This window comes from Mus caroli, chromosome 12 (genome assembly GCF_900094665.2).
Source record: "Mus caroli chromosome 12, CAROLI_EIJ_v1.1, whole genome shotgun sequence".
Lineage (NCBI taxonomy): Eukaryota > Metazoa > Chordata > Mammalia > Rodentia > Muridae > Mus > Mus caroli.
In genome coordinates, this window is record NC_034581.1 from 49909190 (window position 1) to 49923209 (window position 14020).

A 14020-nucleotide genomic window follows, 5' to 3' on the forward strand; every position below is an offset into this window, starting at 1 on the left:
CTCACTCTGTAGACCAGGCTGGCCTCGAACTCAGAAATCCGCCTGCCTCTGCCTCCCGAGTGCTGGGATTAAAGGCGTGTGCCACCACTGCCTGGCGAAATCTATTATTTTGCATATTAACCAAAATAAAATACTACACATCTCAGCTACTTCTGAAGCCTTCCCTTCCTCTTACATCACAAAGCTAAGGTAGTGCGCTAAAAGGGTTATGTCTCAAAACTTCCAGTGGGTGCCTGAGAGCTTGGATAGCATCTAAAGTAATTGCTTGTCTTTCTATAACAAAATACCTAGCCAAAGCAACTTAAGGGAAGAAACATTTATTCAGGCTCATGATGCAGAGGGTCATAGTTCATCATGACAAGAAGGTGAAGCAGAGTGAGTTAGTCTATAGTGACATGTGGAATGTGCTTGCTGGCAGGCCAGCAGGCAGGGAGAGAGAGAGCGGGGCAGATCAGGAAGCAAGTGTAACTAACCTTCAAAGCCCACTCTGGTGGCCTACTTCACCAACCCCACTCCACTTCCTGAGGACTATACAACTTCCCAGCTGGGGAACAATTGTTCAAACTCATGAGCCTGTGGGAGACATTTCCTGTCCAAACCACTACAGTACTAAATCCCATATATGCTGGGTTTTCCTTACATGTGTACCCATGAATGAAGCCTAACCTAAAAAGTAAGAATAGTAAAAGATTAAAAACAGCTAATTTAAAAAGAATAAGTATGACAGCATCTGTAATAGGAGGTGTGTGAATATGGTCTGTCTCCCACAACGTACTGAGCCGTGTTCAGCCTCATGATAGTGTGAGGTAACCCAATACTTGCTTAATGCCATGCCCTGAGATGAAGGTCGGGGCATTGTGACATAGCAGGAGACATCTGTGTAAGAGCCACTGAAGTAAGAGCTCTGGCAAGCTGATGATTAAGATGATCAGTATATGTGATATGCGGAGCCAAGGGTGATGGGCACCCCAGGGAGGACAGAAGAGGACAGCCTATGATCTCGTCAGGCTACCCAGAACATCGTGCAATGGGAAACTTACAGAGTGTTTTGTTTTTTAATGCCTGGAATTTTTCACAGTAATTTGAGTGAGTAACTAAAGCCACAGATCTCAGATAAAGCAAGATCTCAGATAAGCGATGAGGCTGTAACAAAGATGTAAAGGAAAACAGTCTTGCATAAGTTGCAAAGTTCACACCAGTGCAACTGGGGGTAGGAAAAGGGCACCTTACTCCTATGGCTGACAGTCACAAAGCTCAACCACAGCTCCAGACATCAAATAGTGAAAATCAAGGGTGAAGCTGGCTCAGAGCGGGAAGCCCAAGTTTATAGGAAACATTCCTAGACACTTCTGATCTATCTCAGGATGCAAACCTTTATGCTGTTGTTGTTGCTGCTGCTGCTGCTGCTGTTATCATTTACTGTGGCTGGCAAAGCATTTAGACTTTACTGGAAGCAGAGGAGACTTTGCTTTATGTAGGACAGACACCCTTGATCAGCCCAAAGCACAGCCTTTCAGACTGCTTTTTCCCCTCCCACCCTGTGACTCCTGTGGTTCTGTCTGCAGATTCTCATAGAACGTGAAATCAGGGAAAATGTAGTCAGCTCCAAGGCACAGAACCCGCTGCTGGTGAGAATCTAGAACAAGGTGTTTAATGAGTGACTAGAGAGTGTTTAAAAACTAAGACAGTTAGCATTCATTATATTTATACCACAGGAAGCACACAGAGTGTGCACACAGAGTCACCGAATTTCACCCTTACAAGGCTCCACCACATGCCCTGGTCTTGTCAGTGTCAGAAGAGAATTGAACCTAGACTCCACACTCTGAGCCAGCCCACTACGCTCCTTTCTACAGAATCTGAGAGCAGGAAGGACAAGCTATGCTAATCTTAATAAGTCTTTACATGGAAAATCCAAACTGGCAGAACTGAGGAACAGGACATCTGACTTCAGAAAAAATAAAATAAAAATAAATAAATAAATAAAATTATGGGATGGTAGGATTCAATGGCTAACTCGAAGGGAAACCTTGAAAGAGTGTGTGGGGCACAACTATGAGAGCTGAAATTCCGAAGCAGAGCTTGGAGCACACTGACTTCTCCATGACACTTCTGTGAGTCTTGTGATTTCTCCACATGGGAATCCAAGCAACAGAATGTTCCTTCACACCCGCGCCGTTTGTTACACCCAGTCCTGTCTCCTTAGTCAGCTGGGGACTGTTGAAGCCTGCTTCTCCAACATAGCTGTAGCCATTTTGTTCCAGGCCTGCCAGTCAGTCCATACTGCTGTTGTAATCTGCCTGCCAGGTATTTCATACTGTTGCTGTAATACTGACATAGAAAAATAGCTTGATTCAGAGCAGGGTCAAGCTGACCGCATACCCTATGTTCCACAACCATAAGCTCACTCAGGACCAATCAAAAGAGAGGTCAGTTTGAACTGTTATGTCCTAACTATTAAACAAACAAACAAACAAACAAACCCTTGGAAAAAGGCCAACCACCCAGCAGCCATCCCTGTACCAGTTAAGAGTTCATTATGGTTTTTCCGTATAAGCTGGCCCTGGGAAATATTCATGGTCCAATCTTAGCTCCTAAGTCTAAGCTATGACCCTGATCGATCAGTTTTGGGGAGTGCATTCAATAAACCAGCCTTGTTTAACTGAAACTGGAGTCTGAGTAGTTTATGTGGTGATTCCTGAACCCCAACAGAGACCACGTGAAAACATTTGCCCAGAGAGCAGCAGAAAGTCACTGGATGCGCCAGAGCTAGAAGCTGCTCCCTGGAACCAGCTCAAACCCGTCTTTGTTAGGAACTGGGTGCAATCGTGGCCATGTGAGTTTCTTAGCCTCACCTGCCCCAAACAGGGGCTTAGCAACAAACCACAGATCAAGGCAGGGAGGGAGGGGGAAGTGGAGATAAGATAGTTTATCACACAGATAAGAGGGGGAAGGCTCGCCTCAACCAGTCTTTCAGTGCTGAAAAGCCTCAAACCCTTTGCAGCTTTGCTTCCAGACAAAAGGATTTGTCAGGAATGTTCCCTAAGTACAAGAGTGTTGGCCTAATGCCTCAGTACAGGGGAACGCCAGGGCCAAGAACTGGGAGTGGGTGGGTAGGGGAGTGGGGGGGGGGGAAGGGTATGGGGGACTTTTGGGATAGCACTGGAAATGTAAATGAAGAAAATACCTAATAAAAAAATTAAAAAAAAAAAATAAAAAGAGTATTGGCCTAAGATTGCCTCGGTACTTTGAGTTTATAGATTTTTGTTTTGTTTTGTTTTGTTGTTGTTTGGTTTGGTTTTGTTTTGTTTTTTGTTTTGTTTTTTGGGTTTTTTGTTGTTGTTTTTTTTTTTTTGCAAGTTTAAAATCAGCTCAGAAAACTGAAAACCTGATCTTAAAGTAACAAACCACCATGCCTCAATCCAACCTCGAGCAGCCAAGTTCAGCCCATCCCAGGCTGCCAATGAGTCAAAAACTGAACTGCCATATGTGTTCTTCCTAACTCCACTCCTGTGTGTATGTGAGGAGGTAAAGATGCTGCCTGAATGAAAGACAAGAAATGAAAAAGGAAGGGCATGACTGTTCCTAGGCATATTAGATGGGAAGGTTTATTATAGATAGGAGACACAGAAAAATTAGAGGCCGACGTATCTGTGAAAATCCAGAATGAATAGGACCCTGAGCCAGGTCATGTAAGGAGAAGGGGGAGGAGAGAAGAGAGCCAGATCAAGAGACCAGGAGGGTAAAGGCAAAGTAACTGAAACAGCTGGATATAGGGAAGAGCAGCCCAGCCCCTGGGCTACAGAAGCTTAGGGTAGGGTGCAAGGGTATGACATCCATACCCTATAACAGGTAGGGACTGAAGAATGCTGGGAGAACCTGATTGTCCTTTGATGTGTTCAATAGATACCTCAGTTGGCCATTTGTCCTAGGTTTCAAGCCTGTAGTGCTTTGAATGAAAATGGATCCCATAGGCTTATAGAGAAGAGCACTAACTAGAGGGTGTGGCCTTGTTGGAGTAGGTATGGCCTAAAGGAAGTTTGTCACTGGGGTCGGCTTTGAGATTTCAGATGCTCAAGCCAGGCCATGTCACTCTCTCTTCCTGTTGTGGATGCTGATGTAGAACTCTCGGCTCCTTCTCCAGCACCATGTCTGCCTGCATGCTGCCATGCTTCTCACCATGGTGAAAATGGACTATACTGGCTAGTTTTGTGTCAACTTGACACAGGCTTGAGTTATCACAGAGAAAGGAGCTTAAGTTGGGGAATTGACTCCATGAGATCCAGCTGTAAGGCATTTTCTCAATTAGTGATCAAGGGGGGAGGTCCCCTTATGGGTGGTGCCATCTCTGGGCTGGTAGTCTTGGTTCTATAAGAGAGCAGGCTGAGCAAGCCAGGGAAAGCAAGCCAGTAAGTAACATTCCTCCATGGCCTCTGCATCAGTTCCTGCTTCCTGACCTGCTTGAGTTCCAGTTCTGACATCCTTTGGTGATGACCAGCAATGTGGAAAATGTAAGCTGAATAAACCCTTTCCTTCCCAACTTGCTTCTTGGTCATGATGTTTGTGCAGGAATAGAAACCCTGTCTAAGACATGGACTAAACCTCTGACCGGTCAGCCCCAATTAAATGTTTTCCCTAAGAGATGCTATGGTCATGGTGTTTCTTCACAGCAATAGAAACCCTAACTAAGAAGTTTGTAATTGGTACTAGGAGTGGGATATTGCTGTGATAGGCTGGAACATGTTTTTGTTTGGAAATATCAGAACGCTCTCTTTGGAACTTTGAACTAAAAAGGCAATTGGACATTTTAAGTGGGGCTTAATAGGGCATTCTATTAGAAGTATGGAAGACAGTGGTGCTGAGGATGGTTTGAACTGTGGGGGCCCACAGCTGAAGGTTTCAGAAGAAAATTTTAGTAGGTGGCCTGATGGTAATTTGAATAAGTATGGCCCCCATAGACTCATGTGTTTGCAAGCTTGGCCCATAGGGAGTGGCATTATTAGGAGCTGTGGCCTTATTAGAGTAGGTGTGGCCTTGTTGGAGGAAGTGTGTCACTGTGGGGATGGACTTTGAGGTCTCCTATGCTCAAGTTATACCTAGAGTGGCATAGTCTCCTGCTGCTCTCTGTGAACCAAGATGTAGAATTCTCAGCTCCTTCTCTGGCACCATGTCTGCCTGGACACAGTCATGCTACTTGCCATGACAATAATGGACTAAACCTGTAAGCCAGTCCCAATTAAATGATTTATTTTATAAGCGTTGCTTTGGGCATGGTATCTATTCACAGCCATAGAAGCCCTAAGACAGGCCTAGAGACTGTTCTTGTAATATTTCGGTGAAGAATGTGACTCGCGTGTCCAAGAACTCTGCCTGTGGCTATATTGAAGAATTTTTAATTCACACTGAGGCAGTAAAGGAAAACATCAAAAACAGAAAGCTTGTGAAAATTCAAAGCCCCAGCAAGCAGCAGAACTTGGCAGCTTCAGCTCCGAGGTTCTGGCTTCAGACTCAGGAAGAGAAGAATGGCATTGTGGGATCTCCCTCCACAACTCAGGAAAGCCTTTATTATAAGTTTTAAGCCAATTTTTTTTTCAGGACAGGGTTTCTTTGTGTAGCCTTGAGTGTCCTGGAACTAGCTATGTAGCGTACACTGACCTCATCCTTAGAGCTCTGCCTGCCTCTGCCTTCCCAGTGCTGGGACTAGAGGTGTGTGCCACTATCATCTGGTTTAAGACAATTTTTGTTACAGCTTTCTGTTGTTACATATTTATTTATTTACTTATTTTATGTAAATAAGTGCTTTGTCTTCTTGCACACCAGAAGAAGGAATCAGGTCCCATTAAAGATGGTTGTGAGCCACCATGATGTGGTGGCTGGATATTAAATTACATATATATATATATATATATATATATATATATATATATATATCATACCCAATGAATTTAGAAATCACTTAGGAACTTTTTTTTTTTTTTTTGAGAGCAGGGTGCAGAGAAATCCTAGACCTGACAGATGCCAAAGAGCAGGAAGCTGAGGAAGTGTAGAACAGAGCAAGCTTAGCCGCAAGAGGTTTTAGCATCATTTATTTCTGCTGTGGCAGGATTGTTAGGATTTGTGAGAATTTGCGAGAATCAAGTGTGCCAATTTGGGGCCATTAATCTGTACTGAGGCCAAAATGTTCTAAGTAATAAAAATCTGAGTCCCTGGAGGAAGAGAGGAAAGGCTGAAGGATGAAAGTCTGCTGCTGGAGGGAATTCCTATAATCTCCACGAGCGAGCGAGAGCAGAGGGTGGGGGCCCAGATGGGCTGGGGCTTAGAGAAGCCCTGGGAGGAGCTCAGGCCTGGGGAAGAGAAGCCTAAGGAAGAGATGGCAGGCAGCTCCTCCGTAGTGGAGAGAAAAAACTTTAGGAGGGAGCTAAAAGACAGAGAACAGGGTTGCACAGGCTCTGAGCAGCTTAAGGAAACTGCTGGTAACTCTTAGGGTGAGGAAAGGAAATGGACAATGTACAGGCCCCAGGAAGGCACAAGGATAGAGCAGACAGCTCCAGGAGGGAAGAGGCAGACTTAGGAGGGAGGGAGGTGAGAGCAGAAGCTGCAGAAGCAGGCAGGAGCTGGGAGTAGGAGGACCTGAGACAGCAACCGTAGGACGGCAGGTGGCAGGTGCGACTGCAGCTCAAAGGCCCTAGGCAGTGGTTCTCAACCTTCCTAAACCCTTTAACATAGTCCTTCATGTTATGGTGACCTCCAAGCATAAAATTATTTCATTGCTACTTCACAGATGTAATTATGCTGCTGTTATGAATCAGGATGTGTAATATTTATCTGTTTAAATTTATACCCCTAAAGACACGAGAAGCATAAACTGAGCTTAAAAACCTGCTAGCCCAGTGAGGTAATTTTGTTTTCCTAACATATATATATATATACAAAATGTCTATTTACAAGCCTGATTCTACAGCTATACTCGTAGCTCTTTAGAAATCTCATTCTATTTAAACTATCTAGTTAGTCTACCTTTCTCTTGGGTTCCTCCAAACCCAAGAGGGCTTCTGAGGTCTCTTTCCTAGAATGCTGTTTAACCTGTCTTGCCGGCTGCTTCTCAGTGGTTCCTGAATGCTCAAAGAAAAAAAAAAAAAAAACCCTATCTCTTACCTGGGAGCTTCCATAAAGCTCTTCCAAGCCGAGAGAGAGAGAGAGAGAGAGAGAGAGAGACAGAGAGACAGAGAGACAGAGAGAGACAGAGAGAGACAGAGAGAGACAGAGAGAAAGAAAGAGAGATCAAAGGTCCAATTGCTTATCCAAGAATCTCTAGCTCCTCCCACACACCCTTGGCAGGCTGAACCTAGTCACCTACAAGGTGGAGGGGGCTCCTAGTCAAGTCAGCAGGAACCAAACCATTTCACTTTATTTTTCTTTTTTTTTTTTGCTGTGATAGCTCAAGACCACCTTAGCTGACTTTGCCTGGGATCATAGACCAAAAACTAGAAGACCGGCTCCCAGGTAACTTGCCTTAAAACAGGCAGGAACTTTCCATTCCTTGGGATTCTTAACAGATCTTATCTATCTTTTAGAGGCACACCCAAACTGCATTTTTTTTTCTAGGACACACCTAACTGCTTCAGACAAAAGCAGTATCTATCCAGGCCAATTGATTGACTAACAACTAGGTTTTCTATGTACAACAATCAAAGATCCTGTAACAGTAATGTAATTATCTGATACGCAGGATATGGGACCCCTATGGAAGTCATAACCCTTAGACTGAGAACCATTGGGGGTAACTCTTGGAACAATGTGGGGCGGGGCGGGGCGGGGTGGGGGGTGGGGGAAGGCAGAGAAAGCTGAGCTGAGTAGATAAAGTATCCTTGTGTCAAGAACTTCAAATATCTCCAAGTAGAACCGGAAACTTGTCAAAGAGGAAAATGTGAAGAATCAAGAGAAGTATCCCTTCCCACTTGCTTGCCCAGGCAGAAGGGGAGGAGCACCCTGGCACACCCCTGTGACTTTTATAGCATTAGTAAACAAAGCAAGCAGCTTGGAGTTACTCTGGTCCAATGGAAAGAGATGAGAGCAGGGATGCTGAGTGAGTGGAATGAGACTGCAGGCCCTACTGCAGTTGCTAAGGGGAAGCAAGAGAAAGGTACAGAGAGTTGAGGGAACAGGGAGACAAGTGTTTTTAGTAGAGATACTGAGATGGGTGTAGCAGGCCAGAGCTGAGAGATTTGTCGTGTCCAGGCAGGTGCCTTGAGAAGATGTAGAAGGCTCTGGGTTGAGCTCATTTCTGAATACTTGGATGGCCTCAGGTGCTGCTGTCTGTAAAGAGAAACGCCTGCTCTGCACAGAGGCCTCCCTGGCCTTCACTGTTTCTTTCTTTGGAGGTGGGGCTTTCTCTCTGTAGACCAAGCTGTCCTTGAAATCAGAGATATGTCTGTCTCTGCGACCCAAGTTAAAGGCATACACCACCACTACCCAGTAAATTTGATTGCTTGTTTGCAAACACTGACCAAACCATGAATCATCCCATGCTCAAATAAACTCCAATAAATGGAAATTGTCTGAAGTTTTTACTTGTAACAAGAGGTTTAGTACAAAGGCCCTTCTTATTGGCCAGATGTTGTGGTGCCTAAGGTTGGTTGTAAACCCATCATACCACCTAGAAGAGAGAGTTTATCTTATTTAGGGTTACTACTGCTGAGATAAAACACTTGCCAACACAACTGCCCCCTTGTCAACCTGACACACAAACACATCACTGTTAATCCACAATCTTTCCTTTCTTGGCCATTCCCAAAAGGATGCATTCATATGAACATCACAAATATTCCCAGTCTTAAAAATCCCACAGTCTGTACAAATTCAAACATTTTAAAATTCAGTGTGTGTAAAGGGCTGAAGACATGACTCAGTGGTTAAGAACACTGGCTGCTCTTCCAGAGGCCCTGAGTTCATTTCCCAGTGACCACAGGGTGGCTCACAACCATCTGTAATAGGATCTGATGACCTTCTCTGTCATGCAGGCATATGTGCAGACCGAGTGCTCTTTCATTTAACTATTTATATACATATAAATGAATAAATTTTTAACCTCGGTATATTTAAAAACCCAAAGTCTCTTTTAAAATCTAATAGCTCTTTAAAATTCAGTCTCTCTGCTGTGGGGTCCTAAACTTTAAAAAAATAAATACTTTCTTACTGAAAGAAAGAAAAACCAGGGTACAGTTGCAATCAAAGCAAATCAAAACCTGTTGTTTTAAAAAAATAAAATCCCTAGTTGTGGTTTCCCTTCCCCCACCCTGGAACCTGCTTGCTCAAGGGTGGAGTTTCCTGCTCATTCGTTCTGCCACGCCCACTGCTGGACCCTGTGGCTTTGCTGCTTGGAGGCACACACGTGTTCGTCCTGCTACTGGACCCCAAGTTACTTGGCGGGAAATCGGGTTCCCTTCCCCTTCCTTTATAACTGAATGTTGGAATTAGTAAAGGGGGGCCTTGAACATGAAATCGTCTTGGCCTCGTTCTTTCTCCCGCCCAGTCTAGCTTCCTCTCTTTTCAGCTCGAACTGCCATCCTCAGTTGAACCGTTCGCGTTGCGGACTGCGGGTAGGGCCGCAACACCTAGTGTTTGATTTAAGAGCCTTCTAGCTCTGAGAAGCAGAGAAAGCACCCAGCTGACCTTCCTACTCCACTGACATCCCAGAAGGAAAGGTTCTTCCTCCTCCACACTGTCTTAAATGCCCTTTAACTCAGCGTTCCTCCTTCTTCTTTCCTGGGTTTTCTTATGTTCGCTCCCTGTCAGCTGAATGCTTGCTCGGCCTCTTGACCTATGGTTGACCTTATTTAAACCTGTCTAAAGAAAGCTCTTGGGTTGAAAGTGTGTGCTAGAGACAAACTACAACAACAACAACAAAAGCTTTTCTAGTTCACAAACTCGGGATTCACAATGTATCAACTATCCTGCAACATTTCCCCTAATTGTCTAAATAAATGACTCTTTCTCTAACATCAATAAGCTACATAGTGTCTGGTAAAAATTACACTCACGTGGCTGGAGAGATGGTTCAGCAGTTAAGAGCACTGACTGCTCTCCCAGAGGTCCTGAGTTCAATTCCCAGCAACCACATGGTGGCTCACAACCATCTGTAATGAGATCTGACGCCTCTTCTGGTGTGTCTGAAAACAGCTACACTGTACTCACATAAAAATAAATAAATCTGCTGGGTGTGGTGGCGCACGCCTTTGATCCCAGCACTCAGGAGGCAGAGGCAGGCGGATTTCAGAGTTCGAGGCCAGCCTGGTCTACAAAGTGAGTTCCAGGACAGCCAGAGCTATACAGAGAAACCCTGTCTCGAAAAACCAAAATAATAATAATAATAATAAATAAATCTTAAAAAATATACATTCACAAGGTCCAGTCCATCTGTACTTAGCAACCCTAGAGAAAGTATTCTATCTTGTCCAAAGTTCTGTACCTAAATAACTTTCTATCATAACTTGCATTTATCAATCTAGAAACATCCTTAGACCTTAAAACATTTTCTTAAATCTGAAACAGTTTAAGCTTAACTGTGAGACTATAACTATCTAGTCTTCAGCCTCATCAGAGAACTGAAAAGGATAAATATCACCTGAATAAGCACAAGGTGCAGAGCAAGCAGCTTCCAAAACTAGAAAGTACAGAAACTGCTGGCTGCCTGGACAGCCACCCAAGATTTCTCTGCAACACAGGAGCACCCATCTCCTCAGCCTACTGGCCCAGATTATCTGACAGATTTTCTGTCATAGCTTGTTTGGTCTGGCTCTCTGCTGGGAGTACACAGGTGGCACCAGCAAGCTGGCCTAGAGGAAGCTGGAATGGAGAGTCCACAGTTTTCCTTCAGGGATTGAGACTCTACGCCAGATGAGAAGGAGAAAGCAGGGTCTGGGGGAAATGCCCTGGTTCCTGATCTCCTCTTGGGATGACTGGATGCCGCCCGGAGAAGTGGGGAGGAGAAGAAGGGGCTCAAACAGCGCATCCACAAGCTAAGCATGAAGGGGAAAGAGGAGCCCAGTGAAACTTTAATTTTTTAAAATCTATTTTTAATGATGGTTTTAAAACACTTTAATCTCTCTTTTAGCCCATCGCCCACTAGAGGTGTGGAAAAGAAAGGATATGGAGGAAGCGAACCTGTTTAGAAAAGTTTTCTGAAGCAACTCCCATCTGTGTTGTCTGGAAATCGGCAGGTTAGTTCACAGGTTAGAGAAGGCAGCTCGATCTACTCATAAATACTTTATGGATATATACATCAGCACTCCAGTTCAGTAGAGTCGGGATAGCAAAAAGGAATCAGCACTGGTGGCACCACCTAGAAGCAACAGCCAGGCCTCAGCCTTGGCATGAGTCAACAGGAGGGACCCAGAGGGACTCCAGGAGAAGTTCTCGGCTGTGCCTTTATCAGGGAAGTGAAGATCAGCGAAGACACAAGACCAACAAGCCTTGCACTGCTAGTTCTCTAAGTAAACCCTGCTCAACCCTCATATGACACTATCAAGTTTTATTTCTACTCCCTCCAAACATCACGAGTCTTCTACAGGTCTTGTCTCAGCAAGTGCATGCATCTATCTCAGCTGACATCACTCTGCCAATCAGTCCACAGAAGTGACAAAAAAAGCCTCAGCACACCACCAGAAGTTTTTTTTTGTTTTGTTTTGTTTTGTTTTTTTTATCGTTTTTCTCTTTCTGTGGAGTCCCGACAAAAGTAGCTCGACTACACAGTGTAAGGCAGACCGATACATGAGCGTCGTTAGCAAAGAATCTTCCATCACATGTCCTTTCACGGGTCTGTTTTTAACAGAACATCCCTTTCTCCTGTGTCGGTTTTAGTAAGACATTCCTTCACGAGTCTGCCTTAGTCTTTCACCTGTGTACACTTCAGGAAAACACACCTTCGTGTGTTTGCCCCAACAAAACACCATCCAACACAACTGACTCTCCAAAGAACCCTTAAGTTTCTACTTGAGCCCAGGACAAACAGAATCTGGCTTGGTTGAGTGCATGTTCCAAGCACTAGAGGGGCTGGAGGAGGGAAAGCCTTCTTTGGGAGTCATAGGCACAGCTCTTTTAGGCAAAGGCATTCTCTTTAGCTACCCTTAATGAAGCAGCACTCTGAGATGACTCTTGCTTGTTCATATTGTTTTATTGAGGGTAGATGTGAGAGCATATACTTTATTTGGGGTGAACCAGGGATTACATAATTATATACCTCTTGGGGGAAGGAATACCCAGGAAGAAAAGGTCATTCATTGGCTGAAGGCTTAGGATACTAAGATGCCTCATTAACATGGGGAGGCACTCCAGGTGTTGTGCTATGTGATGGAGTGTCCATGGTCCTCTCAGTGGGGTGCCATGGTTACATGTCCCAGAGCAGGCACAGGACAGAAGCAGCTCAACCACTGTTCTCAAATCTTTGAGATTCCTAGGGTCTGAGATCAACCTTAGCAGTTCTTATGTCTGTCTGGTAGCATGGTCCTACATGCCCTACATTTTTCTGTAAAACGGGAATTAGGAAGAACTTCTCTAGCGTGTCCTGGCAGAGTTCAGCAATAGACTTTCTTTGTCCTGCTTGTCCACAGCTTGGACAGCATGCTGTCAGCAGTTGAGGCAAGGGCAGTTTCTTGCCCATTGGCAGCTTTGCCACATTTGAAGCAAACTCCATGATGATTCTTTGATGTTCATAGTCTTCTTTGAAGTAGAATGAGTTTGCTGCCAGGAGCTAACCTATCTCATTGTCAAAAAAAAAGTCTTAAATTAATAAAATATCTTTAAATGTCATAGTCTACAGATCTCTGGTGGTTTTGAAGACCATCTAACTATCTCAGTATATATAAATAGGCCAATGTTGCTTGTCTCTAGCTGTTTACTGTCTGGCTAACTTACAAAGCATCTATGAGTAAGCTAGTACCTAACAAAACCACAAGTTCAATTGACTACTAACCTGCATTTTTCCTAAATAATTTGTAATAGTTTTCAAAAGGACTAGAACTTCATATTGCATTTTTAAAAGATTCATTTATTTATTTTATGTGAGTATACTGTAGCTGTCTTCAGACACACCAAAAAGAGGGCATCAGATCTCATTACGGATAGTTGTGAGCCACCATGTGGTTGCTGGGATTTGAACTCAGGACCTCCAGAAGAACAGTCAGTGCTCTTAACCACTGAGCCATCTCTCCAGCCCTTCACATTGCATTTTAAAGAATTACATAGGTGCAATACCTTAAAAAGAGTTGATACATAGTACATTATAACCAAAATATAACTTTAAATCTGTACTAATATACAAATATCTACACCAATGTAACAAATATAACCTTAACTTTTCATCAATATGCAGAGACCTATAAGAGTAGATTCAATAATCTATCCTTTTTCCTGGTATTTCTATATTATTCCTATATTCCCCTTTTTGTCTAAATTAAAAGGGAAAATTTTTAACTCTAACACAATAAAACTACAAAATGAAGTTATTTCTTTCCATAATGTACAGCTTGGTTGTATTTGGTGGCCTTTGGATTAAGTATTTTGAACTCAAAGTTCCATAGGATGCCACTGCTGATTCGTGATTGGTGACACTATTGAACTGAATTACTGGTATCCTGACACCATTGACCTGGACTGCTGACATCCTGACAATGAAGACTGGAATAGCCCCTAAAGAACTACTTCTAAACAGGTCCACATCCCCCTTAATGTTTCATTAAAGTGGACACAGGTGTGAAAGGCTAAGGCGGCTCGATTTGGAAGCAGACACAGGAGAAAATATGTTCTGCTAAAGCAAGCAAATGAAAAGACACACAATGAAAGATTCTTTGCTAACAACACACATGTATTGGTCCACCTTACATTGCATGATTGAGCTGCATTTGTCGAAACGCCATAGAAAAAAACACACCAGCTTGCAATCCCACCAGCAATGGAGGAGTGTTCCTCTTTCTCCACATCCTCGCCAGCATCTGCTGTCACCTGAGTTTTTGATCTTAGCCAT